This window comes from Heterocephalus glaber, unplaced genomic scaffold (genome assembly GCF_053883595.1).
Source record: "Heterocephalus glaber isolate CG9 unplaced genomic scaffold, H.glaber_assembly_v1.0 deba00001831, whole genome shotgun sequence".
NCBI lineage: Eukaryota > Metazoa > Chordata > Mammalia > Rodentia > Bathyergidae > Heterocephalus > Heterocephalus glaber.
Genome location: NW_028258491.1, coordinates 1,368,400 through 1,396,052, shown reverse-complemented (window position 1 = coordinate 1,396,052; position 27,653 = coordinate 1,368,400). Strand labels below are relative to the sequence as shown.

Sequence of the window (27,653 nt, the reverse complement as noted above, 5' to 3'; positions counted from 1 at the left end):
AATGTATTTGAATTTACTTCATTCTATTAGGCAATCACTGCCCTGTGGTATCATAGAGTACTTTCCTTCACATGTCAAACTAATTCCTAATCATGGATATCTATTATTGATTCATAGCCAAATAATGCAAGTTAGGAATGTATTTCTGGATATACATGTGTGTGTGTGTCTGTTATAAAAAGCATGGAAGAATTTTTAAGCAAAGAGCAGAAGTTATAAAAAGGGTGACTATTAACACTTTACTTCAGTGTTTATCATGAAAATAAATTAAAAATAAAGAAAAAAAGCAGAGGCTTGAGACTATAAACATAATTATATATCTATTAAATTAATAAATAACAGACTAATCAGGAAAATGGACAATATTTATGTACAAAAATGCACAAAGATTGAGGCAGCTCATAGATAATGTTTTCATTTGACTTGAATAATGATTGGTAATTTTTACTGCCAATGTAAAATGGCATCAAATACTCTTCCATGCTCAAAAATTTGGTGTCTTCAAAGCAATGATGAGGGAATGAAAACAAACCATTTCTATAACACTGTTGGGGTATAAAGTAACAGGCATTTTGGAAAACATTTTGCAAGTTTCTAATTCAGTAGAATTAAATTGTAATGCCTAAATGAGTTAATATGGATAGACTGAAATAAATAAAAATCAATAGGCAAGGGAAAGTTCCCGACTAACGCATTCACTAGTATAAGATGCAATTAATTTGACGTATCTGCAATTTTACACTTTTGGAAGCTATATGAATGAATTTATCAGTGACAACTTGCCTCAAATTGTCTAATGTCAGACAGGGCTCATCTCCAGTGAGGGACAAAATTCTTGGATTAGGACCAGGATGGATCAGAATAAGAAGTGGATGCACAAATATTCAGATTAAAAGGTACAATTTTTGTGGAAAGTTAAAATATCAAGTGGCTAATGTGAATTTATAAATCATTGAAACTCATATGTAATATTGATTAAAGGAAAAAAAATTCATTTTCTGAAAATATAGAGCAACAGTGTTAGTATTTACCAGAACTCTTAGGGTTAGTGGAGTCACTTTGCCGTAAATATATATGTATGTGGGTGTATTGCATGTATATATAGTTATGATTTGTATAATATACATTCATAGTTTATATGATTTGAATATATAACATAAACTTATAATTTATAGAGGTATCTATCATTTATTAAGGATATATAACATAACATATAAATTATACTTATATAAATTGAATTACAGAAATTGTTTAAATTAATATGTTTTGTACACATATAATTATGTATGGCTTATATATATTTAAGTCACAATTTTCAAATGCAAAATAATATTAGTACATTGTATTTGAAACTTCTACAAATCAAAACATCATAAATTTAGCAATTACTTATTGCATATAATAGACACAATTAACTGCCAAGAATGCAGTCTAGTGATACATGCAAAATAAAGAAGCACTTCATTTAAAAAGACACACAGACAACAAGCATGTAGAATTATATCTAAATCTATGGAAAAATTCTTGTACTGTGTTAAAATACACATGCCATAAAATTAAGAATTTTAAAGGAAAAGATATAGCATCCATCATTACATTTGCAGTGTAGAGCCACCACCACTGCCTGGGGTCTAACTTCTCATTTTCATGTCATTCCTAGCAGTTATTTAGTAGATCTAGGCTTTTAAAAATTTCTCTCAAAAATAAATTTACATTTAAGATCGCATATAAATGTTTTAAAACTTTTCCATTACTACAAAGTACAATTGAGTCACCCTCCCCATTCCTTCCTTTCTTCAAACCCTGCAATCTGTTTCCCATCCCCATGTATTTTGCTCTTCTGGATATTTCTCAAAAAGTGTTCATTGCAAACATGATTTGGTTGTTTATTCTTGGAATTCTAATATTTTCAAGACCCTTCCCTCTTTTGGCATTTTTTTGTGACTTTATGCTGCACTTTTTGTTTGTTTATTTCATTATGTTTACTGCTAGGGTATCAGTCAGCAGTTTCAAATGGACAATATGGTACCATTAGCTGTGGTTACAGTGTTTTAGAGAAGATCTCCAGAACTGGTTTATTTTGCATAATATAACACAAAGAATTTTGGTTAAAACCCAAAAAGAATGTCTCCTGGAACTCACAATGAATAAATAAATTAAAAGTTGAGAACAAATTGTCCCTGACAATTAGTGGACAACCTCCAAGCACTTCATTAAACATTAAAATGTTTGGGAATAACCAACAAATTCTTTGCTAGCTCCTCAGAGAGAGTACAAATAGTGAAAAAATTCATAAATTGGCCTGAAAGATGCAATGATCAGAAATCCATGGAAAAATCAAGAAGGAGTTTTTATTGTGAGTAACAAAAACATAGAGTTTCACAAGGTTCTGTGTCTTACCAATGTCTGAAGAAATGAGCACATCTTGCTCTGGTTTGAAATCTAAAGCTAACAGCCATTTCTGATTCAGTTTCTGTGTTTTTCACTACTCCTTAATTCCTGAGCAGCCATGGGACTTAGTATCCTTTCGTCTTCATGTTAATTCTTTTAACATCTCCCGCGATATCAAGAGGTCACAAGCATTGTTGAAACTTTTACATGGTGTGTGATTAGAAAAAATTTGAAATTTGTGGACATGTAATTTTATCTCTGTTGGACAAAGTGAGAAGTGAAGCACAGATAAGAGAGCACAGATGTTTTTAACGACAGAAGTGGAAACAGCAGAAATTCATTCTCCCGTTTCTGTAGCCTTCCAAATCCATAGATTTTGAGTGGACTTAGTTTCCTTGTGAATCCATCAAAAATATTTTAACATTTATGATTATGGAAATAATTGTAAGAAAGTCATTCATTGCTGATATTTTGATACAAAAATATTTTTAATTCACCCGGAGGCAAATACATATTTATAGACATGATATAGATCTGGATATGGATATAGATATAGATATAGATATATATCGACATCTTAGCTTCAAGAGTCTTTTTGGTATCCAGGTTTATGGTAAGAGTAAAATGCTTTTCATTTTAGAATAGGATCTGGATGTGACTAAACACTTTTTTTCCCTCAGAGTAAAGGTAGAAAACCAAACTTGAATATTCAATAAAGATTAGTAAAACAATTTTTTTTCAATTAACTCCCATGCATGTGAGTGGGAGCATCTGTATCTTTTTTCCATTTTACAGCAACACTGGTACTCAGCCTGTGTATGAGATTTTGTAGGATATCATGATTACAAATGCACAAAACAAAAGAAACAACAACATTATGTAAAGTGAGTGCTACTGCATTTATTACAGGTAAGCCTCCAATATTACAATTTGGTACAATTTGTTATGTTTCATGTTGGAGTGGTGTCCCAAAGGAGCAGAATAGGAAATCAAAGAGACAAAACATAGCCATATAAGTAATAATGTGTGCAAGTAAAATTACACTAAGTCAGCTTTACATGCATATAACATTGCAAAGTTGTATGATGTTATTTGTTTGCTTGTAGCTCCAGTCCAGATGGGTATCACTACAATTTCCACTTTATAGTGTGTCATTTATTTCCCTTTCTATTTAAGGAAAACATGGTGATTATGTTTTACATCAAAAATAATTTATCTTCTTTAAATGCCATTCACATTTACTATACTCTCCAAATGTTGTTCTATGGGCTAATAAACACATTTAGATATATTTCATTGGTTACCACTTGTTTAGGTGTCTAATGTTCTATGTTATATTTGGTAGAATTTACCATGGCATATCCCAAGAAGATTCAAGAACACATCCAAAACTCTGTATATTCAGCATTTCTCTGTTCTAATTTGTCTCTATGATACTGAGTATTACAGTAAAATTTTAGTTTGATCTATAGGTTTACAAATTATATTATCAAATTTTCAACTTAAAATACATTATTCCTTTTTCCACAGGGAACCAAATGAGCATAAATTGGATAAAAATCAATGCCAATTACCTCTCATTCTCTTAACCCAGTCACTTTTCCTCATAACCCTCCAGGTTCCAACAAAATATCATAGATCTGATTTGGTAAAAACACATCAGCAATTTTAAATTGTAAGGAAAATTTCCACAGAGGGAAAAATCTACTTATAGTAGATTTATATCAAGGTAGTACTTTAGATGTTATTATATTAGTTACAGACAATAGAAGATAACTAATGCAAAATATGAGTATGTGGATTATCTGAATTTAGTCATGGAGGAGTTGGGATGAGGTAAAGATTGGGATCACTTTTGTTTCCTGACTTCCTGATCCATTCCTCAACTAGTCAACATTTTAGCCTCAGTAAGGTGTTGAACTCACAATCCAAAAGACAGTACATGTCCACTGTAAACAAATCTCTTTCTAATCGATTGCTGTCACCACTTAAAAGATAGATAAAACATGATACATGTGTAAATGGCCTGTGTAACCATTTTCCAACACCTGGCACACTGAACCATTCAAAATTCCTTCTTTCTTAAAAGAAACCTGGGAATAACTGTCCAGTTTTTATGTGAAAGAAGAAGTTTGCTTAAATAGGTTGCCTGAGGTATCCTACACATACACTAAGTTTATATGCAACACAATGTATCAATATATAATACATTAAATACGTTATAGCATTTCATTATGATCTTTAAATTAACATAAGTGCTATACTTTTAAATTCATGTATATATTTAATATTTACCAAGTGTTTTAGCAATTTTGGATGCAACAACCTTCAGTAAATTGAATTTAGGTGATTATATTTTCAATTATGATGTTGTATGTATTTCTAGGAACTAAATCTAATGTATCATTTAATTTATATCTATAATGTTCCATTGTTAACAAATGTGACAACATAAGGGTAATTATAGAAGTGACAAATAGAAAAACCTCTCTATCTTATTCCTCCATCTATATATGTATCATGATTTCACAACCATGGAATTACTGATATTTTGGGCTACATTGTGTTCTAAGCTGAATATTAGATATAAGCATCAGCAGCTTAAATAGGTTCTGATCCCTGAACAAAAGGGTTACTCCCAATTTTAAACACAAAATTGTATCCAGATATTAAATAAGATTTTGGTTCTTTTTAAGAGTGAAATTGTCCTAGTTGAAAGCCACAGACCTACGTTTACATTTATCTCAATTTACTTATATTGTCACTAGTAAAAATAAGTTTTACTTTCAAATAATGTATATTGGAAATTTTGAATGTATCTTGTATACATTAATTTTGCATAACAAATGCCACCCAAGTGATAATATTTGAAATCTGTTTATTCCAGCACTGACTTGCTGATAAATCCATATGGAAAAAGGTAACCTCACAGCGGTGACCAAGTTTATTCTGCTGGGCATCACGGATCGCCCTGAGCTGCAGGCTCCACTGTTCCTCCTGTTCCTTGTCATCTACCTAACTTTGCTGCTGGGCAACCTGGGCATGATCATCCTCACCCAGGTGGACCCCCAGGCTGCAAACTCCCATGTACTTTTTCTTCAGACATCTGCCTCTCATTGATCTTGGCTATTCTACAGCTCTGGGACCCAAAATGCTGGTAAATTTTGTGGCTGATCAGAAAACGACCTCCTATTATGGTTACACTACATAGCTAACTCTCTTAGCTGTTCTCTTGGGTAGTGAGGGTTTTATTCTGTCTGTGATGTCCTATGACTGCCATGTGCCCATCTGTTGCCCTCTCCTCTACACTGTCATCATGTCACCGAGGGTATGTTGGGTACTAGTGGTGATTCCTATCTCTACTCCACATTTGTGTCTCTTCTTATTTCTGTAATGATTTTCACTTTGTCTTTCTGTGGCTACAATCCCATTAATCATTTCTACTGTGATTGTATCCCTTTGATTTCTTTGCTCTGCTCAAATACTCATGAAGTTGAATTTATAATCATGATATTTGCAGCTTTTTACTCAATTTCCTGTCTCCTGGTGGTCCTCGTGTTCTACCTGCTCATCCTCACTGTTTTCTCAGGCTGAAGATTGCAGAAAGCAGGCCCAAGGCCTTCTCTGCCTGTGGGTCTCACCTGACCATGGTCACCGTGTTCTATGGGACGCTGATATTTATGTACATGCAAAACAAGTCCAGTCGCTCCAGTGACACTGAGAATGTGGCTTCCATATTTTATGCCGATAAACCCAATGTTAAATCCTTTGATTTACGGCTTGAAGAACAAAGATGTAAAATATGCTCTTCAGATGACATCAAAAAACATACAGAAATATTTTCCTTTAAAGGCACGAATAATGCAAGTCATGCAATACTTTTGCTCTCCTCCGTACATTGGCTCCATTTATCTTCAAAGTTTGGACTTTGTGGTACTATTTAAATTTCAAAATGTTATAAAGGTATCAGTGAACAAAACATTTAAAAACTTTTCCTTCCTTGAGGTAGAGACATCAATTTTAGTGTAATATTGAAAGAATTTTTCTAGCACATTACAATTGTGTGGTTTATCAATAAAACTGGAATGCTATGTGGGAGTGTAAAGGAGTATTCGGCACAGAAGAAGGGGGGAAAAAAAGCCTAGTTTTTTTTCTTTGAGGTACTGGTGATTAATTCTACAGCCTAAAACTACATCCTCAATATTTATTTATTTATTTACTTATTTATTTATTTGTTTGTTTGTTTTCAGACAGGTTCTTGAAATATCTAATTTTTAAGCTGTGACATGAAATTATGATTATTTTGCCTGAGTCTCTCTAGATGCTTAAAATTTTTTCTGGTATTCTCAGTAATTAGAATAAAGTTTCCTATATCCAGTTATAATTTTGTGTCTGTGCTTCTGTCTTTGTGTGAGATCGATCTTACTATTTTATTCTTCATATACTGCCACATAGTTGTTTTACAATCAGACTTGATTGCATTTTCACAAGGTTCATTTTAACAGAATGATCACAAAGAATATGTCATATGAACATACTGAAGTGTTCTAAGTAGATATGCTAATATTGTGATCTTAGCATACTTTTCTTTTCTCATTAATCACCTTATGTTCATGTACTAACCCTATAGAGTCTATTACCTCAACAAAATGTGCTATTAAGCAAGTCATAGGTCCAGCCCAGCATGCAGTTTTGTGTAATTCAGTGTACATATATATGTGAGTGAAATCTCAGAGTGAATACACATTAAAACATGAATAAAAATATTATTTGAAGAATAAAAACCCCATAGATTGTCATTCAGTAATGAATATTACTAATAGTTTAGGCAATATCTTCTTCACTGATGAAAATATACAGTACAGTTTATTTTATTTATTCACATATAGAATATTATAATTCCTTACAAAATGTAATTTACTATGACAGAATTGAAATGTTAATATTAGTGATTGTATAAATATTTAAATTAATACACTTTAAATTACTTTTTATTTTCCCAAATTACTTTCACCAATTATTACTTTTAGAATAGTTATTTTCTAATACTTTATTTTGAAAGATATAAATGTACACTAATATAATATTTCTAAAATAGATGTTGTTCAGAACTCAATAGATTACAGTGTGCACAATGAAAATAATATGCGCTTATGTAAAATAATATATATTTATTTGATTTTAGAAATCGATATCTATTTTATAATTTATATATTGTATTAAATGTTTTAAAGTTTTTCACTTCTATGTATAGTCTGCAAAATTCAGACTGGCAAATAAGTGAAATAATTGCTAAGATAATAGGAATCAATAAAATGTACTATATTATATGAAATAGTTAATTTGTATAGTGATATCAAATACTTTTCCATGCTCGTAAAACTTGATGTCTTCCATATCACATTGAGGGAATGAAAATGAAAACATTTCTACAACACTGTTGGGGTATAAAATAACAGACATTTTGGAAAACAATTTGCAAGTTTTTTGTTTTTTGGTTTTTTTTGGTCCCAGGGATCAAACTCGGGTCCTTGTGCTTTCGAGGCAGGCGGCAGAACCACTGAGCTAAATCCCCAGCCCGTAAGTTTTTATAATTTAAAATACACATGCCATAAAATTAAGAATTTTAAAGGAAAAGATTTAGGACACATGATTATATTCACAGTGTACAGCCACCATCACTGCCATCGAGTTCTGTCATATGAAGTAGAAACTGAAATACAAGGGATTCAACTTCTCATTTTCATATCATTCCTAGCAGTTATTTTGTAGATCTAGGCTTTAAAAATTTTTCTCAAAAGTAAATTTACATTTAAGATTGCATATGAATGTTACAAAACGTTTCCATTACTACACAGTGCAATTGAATCTTCCTCCCCATTCCTCCCTTTCTTCAATCCCTGTAATCTGTTTCTCATTTCCATGTATTTTGCACTTCTGGATATTTCTCACAAAGAGTTCATTGCAAATGTGATTTAGTACCTGGTTCTTAGAATTGTAATAATATTTTCAAGACTCTTCCCTCTTTTAGCAATTCTAGTTACCCAGTGTTGCACTTATGGTTTGTTTATTGCATTATGTTTATTGCTAGGTTAGCAGTCTTTGCAGGTTCAAATGGACAATATGGTTCTGCTAGCTGTGGGTAGAGTGTTTTAGAGTAGATCTCCAGAACTCATTTTTTGCATAATATAACACAAAGAATTTGGGGTAAAACCAAAAAAGAGTGTTTCCTGGAACCCACAATGAATAAATAAGCTCAAAATTGAGAACAAATTGTCCCTGACACTTAGTGGACAACCTCCAATCATTTCATTAAGCATTCAAGTGCTTTGGGAATAAACAACAAATTGCTTGGCATCTCCAAAGAGAGAGTATAAAAAGTGAAAAAAATCCATAATTTGGCCTGAAAGATGCGACAAGAAATCCATGGAAGAATCAAGAAGAAGGTTTCATTGCAGGTAATAAAGACATAGGGTTTCACATGGTGCTGTGTCTTACCAATGTCTGCAGAAATGAAATCTTGCTCTGGTTTGCAATCTAAAGCTAACAGCCATTTCTGATTCAGTTTCTGTGCTTTCTACTGCACCATAATTCCTGAGCAGCCATGGGAATCGATCTTCTTTTGTCCTTATGTTAATTCTTTAACCTCTCCCATGACATTGAGAGTTTACAAACATGCTGGAAACATATACATATTGTGTGGTTAGAAAAAATTTGAAATTTGTAGACATGTAATTTTATCTCTGTTAGTCAAAGTGAGAGGTGAAGCACAGATAAAAGAGCACAGATGTTTTTAAATGCAGAAGTGGAAACAGCAGAAATTCATTCTCCTGTTTGGATAGCCTTCCAAATGCGTATGTTTTTAGTGGGCTTAGCCTCTTTGTGAGTTCCTCAAAAATATTTTAACATTTATGATTATGTGAATAATTTTAAAATGATATTCATTGCTGGCATCTTGATACAGAAAATTTTTCACTTCACACTGAGATAGATAGATATGTAGATACAGATAGATATACCTATATATCAACTTCTTAGCTTCAAGAGTCTTTTAGGTATCCAGATTTACGGTAATGGGAAAATGCTCCTCATTTTGCAACTGAAGCTGCATCTAACTAAACATTTTTTTTTCCTCAGAGTAAAGTTAGAAAAACAAACTTGAATATTCAAAAAAGTTGAGCAAAACAATTTTTTTCAATTAATTCCCCTGCGTGTGAGTGGAGCATCTGTATCTTTTATCCATTTTACAGGAACACTGGTTCTCAGTTACTCTGTGCATGAGATTTGGTAGGATCTCATGATTACAAATCCACAAGCCAAAAGAAACAATAACAAGATTTAAACTTAGTGGTACTGCATTTAGTACAGGTTAGCCTCCAATATGAAAATCTGGTACACTTTGTTATGTTTCATGTTAGAGTGGTATCAGAAGGAGCAGAATAGAAAATCAAAGAGCCACAACATATTCATGTAAGTAACACTGTGTGGGAGATAAAATTACAGGTAATCAGATTTACATACACATAGGATTGCAAAGTTGTATGATGTTATTTGTTTGCTTGTAGTTGCAGTCAGGATGGCTGATATTACAAGTTCCACTGTACAGTGTCAGGAGTAATTCTACATAATTTTTGGTGAAAATCATTTGATTAGGCCTAGTTCTCCTGTCTAAAACCCAGCTATGGCATTTCAAGACATAAGTCCATTTTGGCCTCCAGTCACAGCTAAGACCTAAAAGATCCGGTCATGCCATGGTGCTCTAGGACAAGACTACACCAGCTGAAGACATCCTGGGAAGAACAAGATCTTCATCTACATAGCTCCTCGTTGTTCTAGGATTTCCAGCTGCCCCCCAGTCATCTGTTACATTTGTTTCTCTGGATGCCCGGATTTCTCTGTCCCCGTCCGTTGTTACATTTGTTTTTCCTTATGTACTGAACTCTATGTCCTGAGTCATTTGCTACATTTGTTTCTGCTGATGTACTGAACAGAAGAGCAGCGATCCTGGGGGGCTTTCTTCTTTGCCACCCAGAGCAGCACTGATCAGGCCCAAAGCTCAGCTTCTTCTCAAAGTCTCATTTTTTCTACCTTTCTTGTACAATAAGTTAATTCACCTTGTGCTGCTATGGTTCGCAGGAGACTAGGACTTACTGCTGAGGTTCTAGTAATGTCCCATTTCCCTGTTCACTACATTACAGTGTGTCATTTATTTCTATTTCTATTTAAGGAAAAATCGGTGATTATATTTTACATCAAAAATAATTACTTTACCTTTAAATGCCATTCACTTTTACTATACTCTCTAAATCTTGTTCTATGGCTCATAGAAACTGTCTGGTAAAAAAGCCAAAAACTGAGACAAGACCAGACCACAAGAGGCCTTTATTGTAGGGACGATCTGCCAGGCTGTCTCTGAACAAAGGAGAGACAAAAGCAATATGGCCAGCACAGGGAGTGCTTCTTATAGGAGCTGGGGTGGGCCTTGTAGGAGCTCGGGTGGGGTTGAGTGAGGCAGTGGCTGGGGACGGGAGGAGCCTTTGATGTCACTGGCTGTTAGGATGAGAGGAAAAATTAGGTTACTGGACTCTTTTGGTGCGAGCAGCGGCGTGTCAGGAAGAAGAAGATAGCTATCATATACAGCAGCCACCCTAAATTGGAGGGAAATCTATCAGAAACATTCAGATGTATTTCATTTGGTTAACACTTGTTTGTCTCCATAATGTGCTATGCCATATTTGGAAGAAGTTACCGAGGCATATCACAAGGAGATTCCAAAACACATCCCAAACTCTGCGTGCATTCATCACTTCTGTATTTTATATTTTTTCTCTATGGTATTATGCATCACAGTAAAATTTTAATTTGAAGTAATAGCTTTACAAAATGTATTATCAAATTTTCAACTTAAAATACATTATCCTTTTTTGCAAAGGGAACCCAATGAGTATAAATTGTATAAAATCAATCCCAATGACATATCATTCTCTTAATTCACTCACATTTCCTCGTATCCCTCCAGGTTCCAGCAAGATAAAGTAGATCTGATTTGTTACAAACGCATTAGCAATTTTAAATTGTAATGAAAATTTCCACAGAGGGAAAAGGCTACTTAAAGAACATTTATGTCAAGGTAGTACAGTAGATGTTCTCATATTAGATACAAATAACAAAAGATAACTGATCTGAAAAAAGATTAAATGGAGTACCTAATTTTAGTCATGGTGGAGGTGAGATGAGGTAAAGATTGGGATCAATTTTGTCTCCTGACAGACTGATCTATTTGTCAAGTGGTCATCATTTTAGACCCAGTGCCGAGGCGAACTCACAATCCGGAAGAGTGTACATGTCCACTGTAAAGCAAATCTCTAGTAGATTACTGTTACCATTTAAAAGATAGATAAATGTACGAAATACATGTGTAAATGGCCTGTGTAACAATTTTCTAATCCTTGGCACACTGAACCATTCAAAATTCCTTCTTGCTTCCAGACAACCCTTCAAAGAACTTAATAGTTTTTATAGGAAAGATGAATTTTAGTTTAATTCCTTGTCCTAAGTATCCTGTAAAAATACTGTTTATACAAAGCACATATCAACATATAATACTGTATATATAGTATAACTTTTCATTACAAGTTTTAAATTTGTGTAAGTGCTAGTTTTTTAATTTATATATGTATTAAATGATTTTCAAATATTTTAAGAATTTTGGATGTACCAAATATAACTATATGTATAAGTATTTTAGATGACTATGTTTTAAATTATGATGTTCTATGCATTTTTAGAAACTGTAAATATAACATATCATTTAATTTGAATCTATAATGTTCCATTGTTAAATGTAATTAACAAATATGACTACATAATTATAATTTTGCTAGTGACAAATAGAAAAACATTGCTATCTTATTCCTCCGTTCTTACATCAATCATGATTTCTCAACCATGGAACTACTGATATTTTAGGCTACATTTTGTTCTAAGCTGAATATTTATAGACATCAGCAGCTTAAATAGATTTCAATCACTGAACACAAGTATTACTCCCAATTTTAAAGACAAAATTATATGTAGATATTAAATCATATTCTTTTCGGAGTAAAATTGTCCTATTTAAAAATGACAGACCTACCTCTACATTTGTTTAAATTTACTTATATTGTCAAGTGAAATAAAAATTGAAAGTAAAATAAGTTTTACTTTCAAATAATATGAATTGGAAAGTTTGAATGTGTCTTGCAAACAGAAGTTTTGCATAATAAGTGTTCCCCAAGTGATAATATTTGAATTATTTTCTATCTAGAATAGAGTTCCTGATAAAGCCAGATGGAAAAACTCAACCTCACAGTGGTGAATGAGTTCATTCTGCTGGGCATCACAGATTACCCTGAGCTGCAGGCTGCACTGTTCCTCCTGTTCTTCCTCGTCTACCTGACCTTGTTGCTGGGCAACCAGGGGATGAGCATCCCCACCCAGGTGGACTCCAGGCTGCAAACTCCCATTTTACCTCAGACACCTGGCTCTCACTGATCTTGGCTATTCTACAGCTCTGGGGCACAAAGTGCTGGTGAATTTTCTGGTGGATCAAAATAAAATCTCCTATTATGGCTGCACTACACAGCTGTCTTTCTTTCTTATGTTCATTATTAGTGAGATGTTTATTCTGTCTGCGATGTCCTATGACTGCTATGTGGCCATCTGTTACCCTCTCCTCCACACTGTCTTCATGTCACCCAGGGCATATTGTGTACTAGCAGAGATTCCCTATCTGTACTGCACGTTTCTGTCTCTGCTCATTTCTGCAAAGATTTTCACTTTGTCTTTCTGTGGATACAATGCCATTAATCATTTCTACTGTGATTGTATCCCCTTGATTTCTTTGCTCTCCTCAAATACTCATGAAGTTGAATTTATAATCATGATATTTACAGCTTTTTATTTGATTTCTTCTCTCTTTATGGTCCCGGTGTCCTACTTATGCATCCTCATAGCCATTCTCAGGATGAAGTCTGCAGAGAGCAGGCTCAAGACCTTCTCCACCTGTGGTTCCCACCTGATGATGGTTACCATGTTCTATGGGACACTGATACTTATGTACATGCACCCAAAGCCCAGTCACTCTAGTAACACTGACAAATTGTCTTCCGTATTTTATACCTTAATCATTCCAATGTTGAATCCTTTGATCTACAACTTGAGGAACACAAAGACGTGAAATATGCCATACAAAACACATGGAAAAAGCTGTCTGGTGTCATTTCTTAAAGGACACATACAGTTGAAATCGCTAAAATGAGATTTGGATGGAAGTCTGCCCTCTTTCCCTCCCAAGTATGGCAAGCACAAAGGAGCTCACTATGTATTTAAAATTTAACCTTTGTACTAGATAAACATTTAAATGGTTTAAGTGCAAGACTAAATAAATACTAAAAGACTGCCTGCCTTAAAGGAGATGGATGAATCTTTAACCTAATAATTGAGAATATTCCCTGGGACAATAGAAGCCTATATATAACAAGATCAGATAATAGAGTTATGCAGTCTGAGAATAGGAAAGGATAGTAAAGTTTTAAAATATTCCTTATGGTATTCTTAACTATTTGAACCTTTTTATACAATGTTTGTCTTAATGTTTGTGTTTCTGATTTTTAATCCCAATTTTTCTGTTTTAGGCTTTATCCTATTCTGTGGGCTTTGTTAAAATCAAAATTTACCCTATTTGAGGGAGGCAGGTCCATGTAGCATGATGGTTTCAGTGAATCTGTGCTATGAATGAGCTACAATGTGTCTGTTCCTCCTAGGGATCTTGGTCTCCTCTTTTCTCAACACTCCCCTTACTTGATTGTAGGAGAGCAACACAGTTTATTATCTCAATGTATTTGGCTATTCATCAACCAGTAGCTTCAGTGTAGCATATAACTGAATCTATTTCAGTCCATATGCAAATGAATGCATATACTCAGTAAGTTGCATCTCACAGTTAGAGGTTATAGCAAGCCTGTAATTCCTGCTACTGTGTAACTGAGTTGGGTGAGGTCCGAGGACTAGGAATCACAGGGCAGCCTATATAATGTAACAAAGCATTTTCAACAAAAAAGAAAACTGTGTTTTGAATCTTTCAATAGAAGCTTACAGGGCTTTGTGTTTAGATTTGTTTTTTATTAGTATTTCTCTGTACTGCCTTGGTGCAGACTCCTTGCTGCCAATGTTTGGGTTTATGGTTACTCTTCCTTATATTTACAGAAGAAAGGAATAACTCTCATTTAAAAGTTATAATCTTTTGTAATATACTTTTGCATAAGATGCCTACCCTGAGGAAGTAGGAAGATCTGGTGCTCTACTTCCTTGTGTCTACTTTGCTCATATGTGGCTCATACAACAGTGTCCTTTCTTCGATTAGGATCCATTCTTTCAGCAATTTGATAATTCCATTTCAGGACGCAAACAGGCATGATCCAATGGTTTGAACTAAGCTGTGCTTCTTGTGAAAGTTTTAGGAGAAATATACCTTTCATGTCTTATCCACATGCTTCATACCTTTTTAATTTCCATTAATTAATATTCATGAAATAATATATATGACATGAAGAAATTGATCTACATCCTTCGTAACCCATCATGTAATAAATTTGCCTGTGTACCAAACAAATGTGAATAAGATCATTCACTGGAATCATAAAATAATATGCATATTATAACATGGAGATAAATATTACTAAATAGTTTTACAGTTTTTTAAGATAAAATCAAATACTAAAGTTGTATTAATTTTATATATACAAGAAATATTTCAATTTCTAAAAAAATACAGGTATGATGAACTTAGGTAAGATGTTAAAATGAATTATTAAAGAATTACTAAAATTTTTCAACTTTAAAATTATTTTGTTTCTTCCAATTAATATAATTTACCAACTATTAATTTTATAATAAAGTTGAAAGTTTCTTATATCTATATTTAAAAGAAAACAAACTGAATAAAAAATAAGCCAAGAGTACACTTCTAAAATAAATGTTGGTAAAAAAATAAATAAAATAAAATAAAATAAAATAAATGTTTGTCATACTTTAGATAGTGGCTCAATGAATTAGGTATAGAAAAAATGTGTTGAATATTTGATATTTTGTTTATTCTGCAATTAGCTTCTATCTCATTATTACATTGTTACGTGGATTTATATGGTATTTCCAAGATTTACTTTTTTCTTAGGAATACACATTTTTAAAAACCAAGAATATCATATGAGTGTAATATATGATAAAATAATTTCAGTAAATAAACTTTAATATTTTTTCAAATAGTTATGTAATGTATGCAATGTCAATTTAAAAACAATTCAGATACCCTCAGAGTGCCTGTAAAAGGCAATCTTTAGTTACAGTAGAATTTTAAGTAGTAATGCATTGTTTTGTATCATTTCTAGAGAAATTAAGTATCATACTAGTAAAAAATCAGTATGAGGAGGAACTCAAAATCAAATATGTATTTAAAAAAACCCTCTCTACACTGCATTCCTATCACAAAAACAATCTTGATACCTTGATTTTTACTAAAAGTTGAAGGTAAGGAAATGTCACCAAATTCTAGAAATTCTTCCTAAAACTAAAGGGAACACACATATGATTTGGCTCTCGATGTTCCCCCAGAGCTTTGTGCCCTCAGAGTTGGGCTTTTAAAAGGTGACTGAAATATGGGAGGGAGGCTTCCTGCTGATTCTGGTTAAGAGGTGGGGTCTGTTTAAAGGAAGGTCCTGGGGTATGACCAGGAAACACACATCTCACTTCCTGGCTCCTACCTTCTCCTGCTTCCTGACCACCACAATATGAGTAGCTCACCTTCTTGCAGGCCTTTTCACCTTGCCCTTCTTCCTTGGAGCCTGCAAGCGATGGACTGGAAAAAAAAAAAAAAACTAAGCCAAAGACTCTTTTTCTTCTTTAAATTGTAGGTTTCTGGTATTGTGTCTCATAAAGAAGAAAGTGACTAAGACAAGATAGTTTCAAAAACTTTGAAGAGAACTCTCTAAATTTCAAGACAGATAAAGGTATCATACTAGTAAAATTTCCAAACAAGATATTAGCTGATAGTCCAAGTAATGTGAGAAATCATTGATACACTAGGCTTAAGCCAGGAATTTATATTTGATTTCACATTCAATACCACATTTATGTACATGACATCTCAATAGATGCCATCAACAGTTTTTAAAGTTCCAATATGCATTAATGACAAAGCTTTGACTAAACTCATATTAAAGTTCAACTTTGTAAGACTGTTAATATTCTGCTGTCCTTCTCTCTTTGTTATATTGCCAAAGCCATTTTATTCCCTCTGAGGTTGCTTTAATCTTTAATTTTAATAGAAAAGACTTTTTAGAAAGTAGAATTCAAGCAAAGGACGTTTCCCTGAATTTACACTTAAAACTTTAAATTATAGATCATAAGACTATGCAGAGCACCACCTCGTATCTTATATGCCAACCACAATATCTCTGGTTTTTTTAGAAGTTGGCTCCAATGTTGTTCACATGATTCCTTCCTCCAATGGACAAAAGTCAATTGTTGTTACTGATACTCATCATCTATCTACATCCCACACCTCCACAAATGTTCATGTGTGCGTGTGTGTGTGTGTGTGTGTACAGATGTCTCCATGTCCATATTTATGCTTAAACATGAGAAAGATCCTTAAGCTCAAATGAAAATCACAAATTGTCATATATTCATCCAATAAATTTTTAAGTCTGCACAATGAAAAGAATAATAAACATAAAAAAGAAATAAACCAAATAGAGAAAATAGATAATTATGCAAGAGTAGCAATTAATAGACCTAAAAGTAAAATAGATAGAATAATGAGCAAAATTCAGAATATTAAGGATTAATTGAATTTCCTTAGAGGATTTAATCATATTTTAAAAGCTGGGCAAGCAAAATAAACTGGCAGGTGAGGAATATTTTTAAGGAACAGCGTTCCCAGACCCACACTATTTGAAATTAATTCAAGCAGAAAACTACCTTCAGAAGAGCTAAGGGAGTCGAGGGACACACCACAGACCTTGGTCAGGAATAAAAACTTTGAAGAAGGTGGAAAGGAAAGGGTGGTGCATTACCCTTCCCACAACTCTAAACTGACAGTGCAGGAAAAGGATGCTTCTGACTTGTGAGAGGAGGAAGGAATGGAGTTCAGGCCTTAAACTTGAAACCCAGTTCCCAGGCCACCCTCAATCCTGCTGATGGGAAATGCCCCATCCCTATCTGAAGGTCTATGCCTGCAGTCTGAGTCACTATACAGAGACTGCCTCTGTGTATCTCCCCCAGCCTCAGGCAGCAAGGCAGGAAGTGAGACTCTACCCACTGTGGGGCAGGGTGTGAATGTGAAATCCAGCATAGGCCTGTCTTAAAGCTCAACAACAGGCCCACTTCAGTACAATCCAGCATGCAGAAGAAAATAAGAGGCCCTGTGCCAACAACAGGGCCCAGAGACAAAGCTTCCAGCAACCCTAACATCAGGTGGAGACCTCCATGTGGTGGGACAGACTCTCATCTTGCAGGCATCATTGTCAGGCATGCAGTAGGGTGGCAACACCCTCACCCAAGACTGCCTTGAGTGAGCATCCCTGGTGTTCCAGTTTAGCACCAGCCTTCAGGGCCATGGGACTGATACCACCACTCTTTTCCTCTCCACAAGGAGCACAGCCATGCTCAGACCAGTGTTTATAGACAGAGGTTACAGAGGTTACAGAGCTTCCCTGACACCATACTGAGGACTGGTTCTCGGGGACAGAGTCTTATGCTTTGGCCTCTATCATGAACATCTGGGTGGGCCACTGAGACAGTGCCATCCTCCCAACATGGTGACAAGAACTGCCTTTCCAACACTACTCAAAACTTGGGGCACACAGCATGGTGTAGAACTCCTTTTGATTAGGGTAGGAGAGGCTACATAGTGTGAGACTTTGTCTTGAACCTCAGTGCAAGGCTGTTGGGGATCTGAACAGATCTTATACCCAGGCATTCCTGGGAGTGGAATCTGGAGCCTCCCTGGTCCCAGCAGAGACACACAGCTGTGGGGTCCTCACCAACGTCATATGTGGCCATGAGGAGATCTCAGAGCACACTATAGCAGTGTGGGCCTGTACAGGACTTGACAGGCTATAGACTAAGGATGTGACACTGCTTTGTGTTCTTGGTAACCACAGGTGTAACACTGGAGCCTGGGGCCAAGGGGTATTTGACCCAGAACCAAACACAATGCTAGATATTAGCCCAAGGACAGTGGAGGAGACAGTGGAGCCAACTCAATCAAGAGGTGAAGTTTCTAGGGCCTTTCTTACTGAACAACCCACCGATAACATATTTGGAACCAAACTGTGCTCCCATGGCCCTCTAGTTAGGAAACAGTGACAAAACATCTTAGAAACAAGGACGCCAGTTTCCATCTAGTGGTATGGTGATGAAAATGGCTACAGGATGAAAACAAGGGAACAGATTGCATAGATTTTCAGGAAAAATAAGCACAATGCTAGATCACAAAGAATATAATGAAAGGCCAGTCATTTAATAACCTTGTGATATCACATGCCAAAAATATTCAAAGTATGACCTTGTGTAATAGCCACAATTTCCCTACATTGACCAATAGTTATCAGTACAGGAAAAAAATGCCAGAAGGAGAATTTTTAAAAGAACTGTTGTAAGTTACTGCATAACTTCAAAAAACACAAAGAAATAATTCAGTACACTAACAGAAACTTCACAGAAACAGAGATCCTTGAGTTTAAACAAGTACTAAGTGAAATTAAAATTGTGATATATTGAGTCACTAGCAGGACAGACCAAACAAAAGACAGAATTAATGAGCTTGAAGACATTATTTGAGAACATACAGTTGGAGGAGAAAAAGAATAAGATGGAATAGGTGTGAAGAAAACTTTCAAAAAAAATTGGGCATTAAACCATGTTATTTCAAAACAATCTTCAAAGCCACAGTGATAAAATTAGCATACTTTGGCACAAACACAAGTACATAGTGCAATGGGAAACAATAGAGAATCCAGATGCCAGTTCATGCAATTGATTTTTAATGTACAAAATGGGAGAAATATTTGCAATCAATGTAACTGACCAGATAGCAATGTCCAGAATATGTAAGGAAATCCTTAAACCCAAAAGCCATCTGCTGGGAATTTAGTTCAATGACACTGTGCCTGCCTAGCAAGCACAAGGTTCTGAGTTCAATCCCTGGTACCACCCCCCCCCAAAAAACAAAAACAACAACAACAAAAAAACCCGAAAGGTCGGAAAAACCAGAATATCATTTAAAAATTAACACTGGATACAATTTGATACTTCTCAACTACCTGCTACATGAAAATATAGATGTTATGTGCAAATATAGAGCACATACATGAAAAATTCTCAACATAACTAATTGGGGAAAAGCAAATCAAAACCACAACAAGTTATCAACTCACCAAAGTAAGGGAGACTATTATTGAAAAGTTAAGATATTCTAGTGGTGGAAAAGGTGTGCTGAAAAGGGATACTGCTTATGGGAATGTAAATTACTATTACCTTTATGAAATACCATACAGAGGTCCCTCAAAAATTAAAAAGTATGTCTACTATATTTTCCAGTATTACCTCTAGTGAATATATATTATACAAAAGAAATTAAATCTATATAGAGGAGAGGGAAAGAAACATCTACACCACCATATTCATCACACCTCTCTTCACAATAGATATGAACTGGATGATGACACCTAAGTGTCCACTAACTAGTGACTGCATAAAGAAAATGCAGTATATATACACAATGGAATACCACTTACCCAGAAAAATGAATGAATTCTATCTTTTGTGACAACATGGATGGAACTGGAGATGATTGTTTCATTTGAAACAAACGAAGCCACTGATGACATTTACCACAGTTTATCAGTCATGTGTGACATAAACAATTGATCTCATAAAAGTGAGAGAAGAATGGAGATTACCAGCAACCAGGAACAGCACAGAGCTAGGGATGAGGAAAGGTTGGTCAGTGTATATACTACAGTAGAGTTAGATAAGAATATGGATTCTGCTGTACCATTATACAGAAAGGAGAAGACAGAAAGGGACAATGAGCTGAATATTTAAAAAGAGAGAAATAATTGTGGATGTTTCACCAAAACAAAATTATTATTGTTTGAGGAGTTAAATTGTTTAACCTACTTTACATATTATACAATGAACACATATGTAGAAAACTCATATAGCAGCCCATCATCAGGTATAATTTAGTGGTTCTAATTAAATAAATTTTATTTAAATAAATAAAAGTGGAAAAAGTTGTGCTACTTGCATAAGGACGATATTTTGAGTAATGGAACCCAACTGAGAACCACCGAGCAATTTCACACATATGTGGTCAATTGATCTTCAGCACACTTGAGGAGCAGAGAGTCAGTTCAGCAAACGATGCTCCTGGAAACTGAGGGTGAACAAGGAAAAGAATGAAAGGAAATCCTCCACTGATACCACATAGAAAGATCAACTATAAATGAGTTCAAGATGAAAACACAAGCCCTGTGTGGAAAGCCCTAGAAGAAACGTTAAGGGAAAAGATTCCAGAATTTGGGCATGGGGATGATTTCTTGGATGTGGCATCAAAGCCAAGTGACTAAAACCAAATTAGGAGTGGGAACACATCACAATAAACAGCGCCTGCACACCAAAGAGAAAAATTCAGTAGACAGAATAGGCAAACTACAAAACAGAAGGAAATATTTGCACACCAGAGATCTGGTATAGGATTAATAATGCAAATATGTATGAAACCATTGGAACTCAATAGCAAAACATACCTAGTTTATACAGAGACAAAGAACTTGAATTTATTTTTCTTCAGTGAAAAAGTGGGCAACAGGATTAGAGACAGCCCTCACTTAAGGAATGAACTCAGTTCCTAAAAATGAGCTTAAATGAACTGAAATGAACCTAAGTGAGGAGTTGCACATAGTATGTACATGCCAATATGAGGAACACAGAAATGGTCAAAGGAAACTCCAACTTTGCTTTTATTTGCATAGCTCTTACATGCAGTACTGTAATGTATAACAGGACATAAAACTACAGCATTGTTCTGTACAGTACCATCAGGAAAAATCAAGTACTGTATAAATACGGTGTATTCTACAATAAAGACATTGAGGCTTTACAAACAAGATGTACAGAACTGTACAAAAAGAAAAAAATGAGTCATAGTCTGAGCTCAGGTTCACAAGTCAGAAGAGCACACCTCGGCTTGTGAGTCCAAACAGTCATTGCACAGGTAGGTCATTAAATGAAGAATATCTGTATAGAAACATATTCAATATCATTGATCATTAGATAAATGCAGATCTAAAGTATTTTAAACACTGTAACATTATACTTCAAATATAAATATTACTAGTAAAAAATTAAAAATTAAAAATTAAAATTAAACAAAACATTTCAAACAGGGTCTGAAGAGTGCTAATCAGTCCGTAGCAGCAGATTAGGCCTTATTCCAGGACATTTAATTTTTTCATTGTGGAGTAAATCATTATGTTTCTATTTCAGAGATAATTGAGGCATATTCCCTAGGGGCATCTGTGGGGTTCATAAACAGTGAAACACCTGGATAAAAACAAGCTCATTTAGACACCTTCACTGTGCACCCAAACCAGTGTTTGCTGTTCCTTGAGTAAGAGAAATTTTTACATAATTTGAAATATATCTGTGGAGCTAGAACCTAACATTTCAGGAATATCAATGTCAGTTTTAGAAAACATTTTGCTACTGAAAACCAAGTATTAAACATCACTTGCCTGTTCTATGTGTGAACAACATGTATTCATGAGGGTCTAAGTTATCCAGAATTTTGTCCATGAATGTAAACAAACATTTCTTGGCAAGAAAGAAAATACTTAATATATAGCTGTATAAGTAAATAAGAGCTCTCTTTATAGAGTGTATTTTTTAAATTTTAATGAATATATTTCATAATAAGAACAACTCACAAAATCTGTCAGTAGAGGGAAAGGAAACATTTGACATTTCTACTGTCTGGAGTCTTATATTTTGATATAATTAGGAAAACTTTCAATAATTCTTTAAAATTTGTATCAGTAATATCATCTATTCCTCACTCAATATTATTTGTTTTGTATTTCTCAAGTTTTAGTTATTTAGAAATACCAGCACACATCAAGATTTTTGTTTACTTTAATTCCCTGGGGCCCATGGACAGTCTAGTAAGTACCTCAAAGCCATTCTACACTAAAAGGCAGGCAAGAATTGGGAAAGTTATGATGCTCTATGAGGAAGACTATGGACAGAGTCTTGATTCTAGAATTATTATCCAAGGAAATTTCCATAATTGTGAAATAATATTCATATTCACAAGAGTCCACTTCTGCAGCAAGTTCTCAGTAAGTAGCTGCTCCTCTTATCATTTGCAAATTTAGAGTTGCATCATGAACATCAAGGTATTTGGAATTTTAAATCTTCTATTCAAGTTGAAGTTACAGAAGTAGAATTACAAATAATTTTAAATTAATCCTTTATTATTCAGTCTTCAAGAGTGGTAGTTATTTCTGTTGAAAAGTCTAAATCTCTTGAATATGAGCCAATATTAATTTCTTTATACCATTATAACATTTTTTGGCAGCTGGTAGAAATAACTTGCTCATATAATTTTCCTAAATCGTGTTATTTGCTCAAAGGAAATAAAAGCCTTCTGTAATGTAAGAAGGAGAATTGTGGTAAATCATATGCATATTTTTTTACAAAATCATTTTACAGAACAGTTTGTTGTCTAAAGAATAATCAAGTAAATAAACTATTATCTGAAGAAAAAATCATAATTGAAAGTATCTTTCCTTGCATTTCATTCTCTTTGGATACTTTGTAAAGCCAAGAAATAGAGCTTATTTTATAATTATAGATTTGAAAGATTCAATTTTAGCAAAATATTCCATCAAAAATAAGTGGACTTCTGTAAAATAAATATTAATGTTCACAGTCTAGAGTTGATAGATTAAAATGACATACAACTGCTGACAGACATAGGATTGTGATTCTATTTCAATGTTCCATCCTTGATATAATGTGTCTTGCAGTATTATGAAATAAGGAGCTTTTTAGATGGTCCATTTGTGTTCTACTGTGCTTTCATATGAAAGGAGATGATGCAATTCAGGGAAATATTAACTAGTTGACCTGATATTTAAGACACATATCACTGCTGTATTAAGTATGTATGCACATATATTTTTGCACTTGATTATATAGTAAGTGATATGAGCATTCTTCCCAGTCCTATTTAGAGCTGATGCTGAGGAATTATATGCTATCTATATCCACAGTCATACATGTATGTTTATGGAGATAAGTATGTAGGCCTGGTTCCTGTTGTTTATGGTTACTGTGAGGGTCATTCTCTGCCTGTGACATGATCTTCCATTTATGATTATCTTAAGCTTTGTCCTGGGACATGTCAGCATGGAGAATTTCACTGAAGTGACCAAATGTGTGTTGAAGGGATTTATTGAGAGAATGCTGAGCTGCAGATCATTTGCTTCTTCCTATTTCTAGCAATTTACCTTCTTATACTCATTGCAAATTTAGGGCTGATTGTGCTGGTCATTGGAGATCCCTGGCTGCACAACCCGATGTACTATTTTCTGAGTGTCTTGTCTTCTGTTGACGGCTGCTATTCTTCTGTTATTACCCCAAATATATTGATGGATTTCATGTCAAAGGAAGATTTCATTCCTTGGGTGTGCAGCACAGATATTTTTTGCTGTAATGTTCAGACCACAGAATGCTTTTGCTTGGCTGCAATGGCTTATGACTGCTACATAGCCATCTACAATCTGCTGTTGTACTCCATGAGCATGACACCCAGGGTCTACCTGTCACTCATCACTGCATCCTTCCTCGAGGGGATTCTGCATGTCACTGTGCACATGGAGGCAACTTTCAGCCTGTCCTTCTGTGGACCTAATGTCATCCAGCACATCTTCTGTGATATCCCTGCTCTGCTTGCGATATCTTGCTCCAACACTCACAGGAACCAGCTTTTACTCTTTTACTTTGCTGGCTCTATTGAGATATTTACTGTACTCATTGTTCTGGTGTCCTATGGTTTCATTCTGTCAGCTATTCTCAGGATGCACTTTGCAGAAGGGAAATGAAAGATCTTTTCTACATGTGGCTCTCACCTAACTGTAGTGTTCATTTTCCATGGAACTGTTCTTTTCATGTATATGAGACCGAGTTCCAGCTATGCCTTGGAGCACAATGTGGTGGTGTCTGTATTTTACACCATTGTGATTCCCATGGTGAACCCCATCATCTACAGTTTGAGGAACAAAGATGTCAAAGAAGCACGGCAAAAAGTGTTGAGAAAAAGTCATTTATGAATAAAGTATGTTTTTCACCCTAAAATATCACCAAAAATTAAAATTGATGGTCTGTATGTCAGTATAAAGAGTTTGATGAAAGTGTTTATTAATATGTCTCTTAGTGAATATTTAAGATAAAGGACATGAACAATCCTCTCCTGTGTTGTACTGAAAGCAGAAATAAACTATCATTGATTTGCTTTTACAATGTTCATACCATTATGTATATATATTTCCACACATAGATGCTGATATCACTGGAATGCAAAAGGTATACACATAGGCCTGTACCTACACAAACTTTAACATGCTGTATATTATATTCCCTTAGTCTATCTAAATTGTGTTGTGTAGTTTCTCATAGTTATATTTATAAATAATCTTGTAGTTTTAGCTGACAGGCTTGATCAAACACTGTGTCAGGCATTGGAAGTTTGCAATACTCCCATAATCCCAGAATATTTTCTCTAGAGATATGGATGCTTAGTTCCAATTTGAAGCAATTTCCTTCATTCTTTGCATCATATAGCAATTGCAAGACTGTTTGTCATCTTCAGATTTCTGGGAGTCATCCCTGTGCTGACTGATATGGGTGAAGTTATTCTGTTTTTATAATATATACATCCATAGCACAGGCAAAAAACCCATTCTGTAATTTGATACCAGTAAGCAATGGCATTTATCAGGACTATACGTAATCTTGACAATAGCGACAACAACAACATCACCACAGTTCAATTAATTAAATAGAACTTTTCAGCAGTTTGACTCTTCCAATAAAGGAGTCTACATCTCCTAGTAGAGGATTTCCCACCGGCCTGCCCCCTACTTAGCTTTTGTCTCTCTTTTCTTTAGATGCTGTCAGGGAGAGGCGAAAAGCGATTTCCCCCTTCCTCACTGCCCCGGTCAGGGAAGGAAATGACAGAAAAGAGCTCTGCTCTGCTGGTCCTGAGTTCTGGTCCTAACACATCTCATTTTCACTCCTCCTCTACCTCTTCATCAAAGTGACCCTAACTGTATTTCCTCTTCCCCATTCTTCTTTAATTATTACATTTAAATTACAATTTTGTGAATTCATTTACACCCTCAAGGATTCCCTTTATTCATTAATTATAGTAATACTCTAAATACATAGACTATAACCAATTATAGTTTTCTAAAGTGTGACTAATACGTTTAAATAACACTGCAACAGACAAGTACAGTATATACAGGGAATATATATTCCAATACATTCCTACACAAAACCACAAAAATCATTTGATTTTTCTGTTGGGCAAGTCCTTGTGATATCACAGCATTACTTCCTTTGAATGTAAAAATTCAGATCAGATGCATGATCTGTATGGAGTCAAAGAATGCATATTAGGACTGACCCAGGATATATGAGCTTATATACATGTTTGAGTGTATGTATATCACTAAGCATTGAAGAGTTCCTTAAACTGCTTACAGTTATAAATAATGGTGAATTTTATGCATATACAAATTTAACATTGCATCATAGAATCAATCGCAAACATAGTAAAAGAACAAACCATAGAATTAAAAATTATTTGTTTGTTGAATTAATATATAGTACACTATTAATTCATAGGACACTGGATAGGATATACATATAAATAAAAATGATAAATAAAGAAATCTTGCATGATTAATGTCTGTACTTCATTTTATAAAAATCTGAAAATTGGAAATGGAGTCATATTAAATGCTGTTACAACTCATAAACGTGGCACAGATTTAAAAGGTGACAACTTGAAAGTGGTGGTGAGGAAGTGAACAACTCCATTCTTCAGCTGGGAGTTTAATACTAATGGACGTTTTGCCACACAATTTACAAACTTCTACTAAGTTTATACACTCAACCAAATGAGACAATGACTTATAGCTAAATAAATTCACATAGAGGAGAGCAAAAGAAAAACCAAATGAAAAAATAAGGCATTGAATAGCACATAAGAAAAATTTACATACATTTATGCAAACTTATGGAATGTTTTGCTTATGAAAACATAAATTAACAAATAACTATTCAAAGTAAATATCACTTATGTCAGGAAACTGATTTAACTGGATAGGACTAGAGCTATACAAACACTTTCAATGTTGTAAGTACAATTTTAGGGAAAATATGATAGATTAATATAAATAAATATATATAAATATAAAGTCAGTGGTACTCCTATATAATATTCAGAATAAGCATCTTTCTAATTTAAGTAAAATATACTAATATGCTATTACTTATCAGAACTATTAAGTTGGGTAAAATCCCTTTAGTTTTTAAATTTTCAAAAATTGAGCAAGCATCTGACATAAACATCTTGAAAGACTAAAGGGTTATTTTGGCTCATGATTCAGAAGTTTGAGTCCATGGTCCACTGATTCTATTGCTTTAGGCCTGCAGCAAATCAGGAATAGCTGAAAAGGCAAAGAAGAAGAAGAAAACTTCTCAGAATGGCAGCCAGGAATCAGAGGGTTAGGAAGCCAGAGAGGAAAGATCCTGGGACCAGAGATAGTACTCCAGGTCACCCCCATGACTACTACCTTCAGATAGGCCCATTGCCTTTGTTCATCACCTGCCTACAATGTCATCAAACTGTTACTAATGTAAATATTAAGTATTAGTAATCTATTTGATGATGGTGCAGACTTTATAATCTGATCATTTTCCAGAAATCCCATCAGTTCTCAACTAAACTTTTATTTTTAGGAGACATTTCAATTCCATACCATAACTCTCCCATAGTTGCAATTACATACAATATCACATATGTCTGACTGGATTGGCCAAGCCTCACAGAATCTGAAGGAAAACCAATGCTCCTGTAAATGCAA

At 34.4% G+C, this 27,653-nt stretch overlaps 1 long non-coding RNA gene and 1 pseudogene across 2 annotated transcripts in view; one reads left to right on the top strand and one right to left on the bottom strand.

Annotated features, from left to right (window-relative positions):
• Window positions 1–27,653, bottom strand: part of LOC147820631 (uncharacterized) — a 55,040-nt gene that overhangs the window by 18,578 nt on the left and 8,809 nt on the right. The window contains exon 2 of the long non-coding RNA XR_015448377.1: window positions 16,231–16,285. This is a non-coding gene — a long non-coding RNA (uncharacterized LOC147820631). The remainder of the gene's footprint in view (window positions 1–16,230; window positions 16,286–27,653) is intronic.
• Window positions 8,797–13,659, top strand: LOC147820632 (olfactory receptor 8K3-like; annotated as a pseudogene). The gene is made up of 2 exons (XR_015448374.1): window positions 8,797–8,849; window positions 12,698–13,659. The product of XR_015448374.1 is annotated as an olfactory receptor 8K3-like (transcript).